We start from the raw sequence: 1,752 nt of genomic DNA on the forward strand, positions 1-1,752 counted from the left end.
CTGGCCAACCTGCCAGCTTGGCACCCGGTGGCAGGAGCAGGAGAGCAGGAGAGGGAGGCATGTGAGCAGCAAAGGTGGGCGAGCAGGAGCAGGTGGCCAGCGAGCAGGAGAGGAACCTGGCTTCTGGGGTTGAAGAGAAGCGCGTTGCCGTCCAGCACAGCATGGGGCCACCCAGGAGCTGCTTCTAGAGCAGACAGCCTCTGAATCGCAGCGTCCTAGACCCTAAACACTGGAGGCTGCAAGTGGAAGAGGAACCGTGCAAAATACCCTGGTCTGATCCGGTTTGCTCTGCCTTTCAGCATCCGCTGTCTAGCACCGTGTGCCACGGGAGGCTGGATGCAGGATCTGTGGTGTCACCCAGTAAATGGCAGTCCTTCTGCAGTGCCAGAAGAAAAGCATTCATTGTCCACCGTTGTTTTGAGAACACATGGGCGCAGGCAGGGAAGCCCATCCTTGGGGAAAAAGGGCACCAAGAAACCCCAGTGGCCCAATGGATAAGGCACTGGCCTTCTAAGCCAGGGATTGTGGGTTCAAGTCCCTCCTGGGGTGATCTTGTTAATCTTTAACCAAGGTGCAGATGAGAAGGCAGTGAACATATGTTCACAGGCTTCTTCTAAGTAACCAGTTCCAGTGCTTCACCACCCTCATAAGGAGGGAGGTTTTACTAACATCCAACTTCACCCTCCCTTGCAGGACTTTGAGTCTATTATGTCTTCTTCTTTCATATGTGGCCACTGAGAGCAGTCCAGCTTTGTGCTCCTTGAAACCACCCTGCAGGTACAGATTGATAGGTGTTAGGGCCAGAAGGGACCTCAGGAGATGATCGAGTCCAACCCCCTGCATAGGCAGGAAAGAGTGCTGGGTCTAGATGACCCCAGCTAGATGCTTATCCAACCTCCTCTTGAAGACCCCCAGGGGAGGGGAGAGCACCACCTCCCTTGGGAGCCTGTTCCAGACCTTGGCCACTCGAACTGTGAAGAAGTTCTTCCTAATGTCCAGTCTACATCTGCTCTCTGCTAGCTTGTGGCCATTATTTCTTGTAACCCCCGGGGGCGCCTTGGTGAGTAAAGCCTCACCAATTCCCTTCTGTGCCCCGGTGATGAACTTATAGGCAGCCACAAGGTCGCCTCTCAACCTTCTCTTGCGGAGGCTGAAAAGGTCCAGGTGCCCTAGTCTCTTCTCGTAGGGCTTGGTCTGCAAGCCCTTAACCGTACCAGGTAGGTAAAGGCTGCTATCAAATCCCTTCTCAGTCTTCTCTTTTCCAAACTCAATACACCCAGTTCCCTTAGCCTCTCCTTACAAATCCTGCCCCCCAGTCCCACAGCCATTTACTCTCTCCAACTTGGCCACATCCTTTTTGTACAAGCCTCACGGGGGTGCGTTTGGCAGGGCACTTGTCAGGAGGCATTACAGACCCTGCTTGTCCTGGCTACAATCCTCTGCTGCACCCTTAGCTTGTTTGGAGCGTCTGAGTTTGGGAGCTGCAGCAGACACAGCCGAGCTGAGTGGCCCTGCCCTGCACCAGGATATGCACCATTCAAGGTGCCAGGCAGCCAGGGTTCAAGCAAGCAAGCAAAAATGAATCATGAAAAGATTGTGAGAAAATTAATGTTTTTCAAAATAATCTTTATCTCCCCCTTGCTGCCCTCCAGTTCTCTCTCCATCCTCCTCATGACCAGCATTGACCGCCTCCACCACCTCCGTGGGCATCCCTCTGCACCTGTAGGGATTTCAGCCCAGTGTCGTCATGCT

General features: G+C 53.8%; 1 non-coding gene across 1 annotated transcript; it reads left to right on the forward strand.

The window, feature by feature from the left end:
• Positions 1 to 476: 476 nt before the first annotated feature.
• On the forward strand, positions 477 to 549 carry TRNAR-UCU (transfer RNA arginine (anticodon UCU)). Its single transcript has one exon. It is a non-coding gene; the product is annotated as a tRNA-Arg (tRNA).
• Positions 550 to 1,752: the final 1,203 nt, after the last annotated feature.

This window comes from Alligator mississippiensis, chromosome 11, assembly GCF_030867095.1.
Source record: "Alligator mississippiensis isolate rAllMis1 chromosome 11, rAllMis1, whole genome shotgun sequence".
Lineage (NCBI taxonomy): Eukaryota > Metazoa > Chordata > Crocodylia > Alligatoridae > Alligator > Alligator mississippiensis.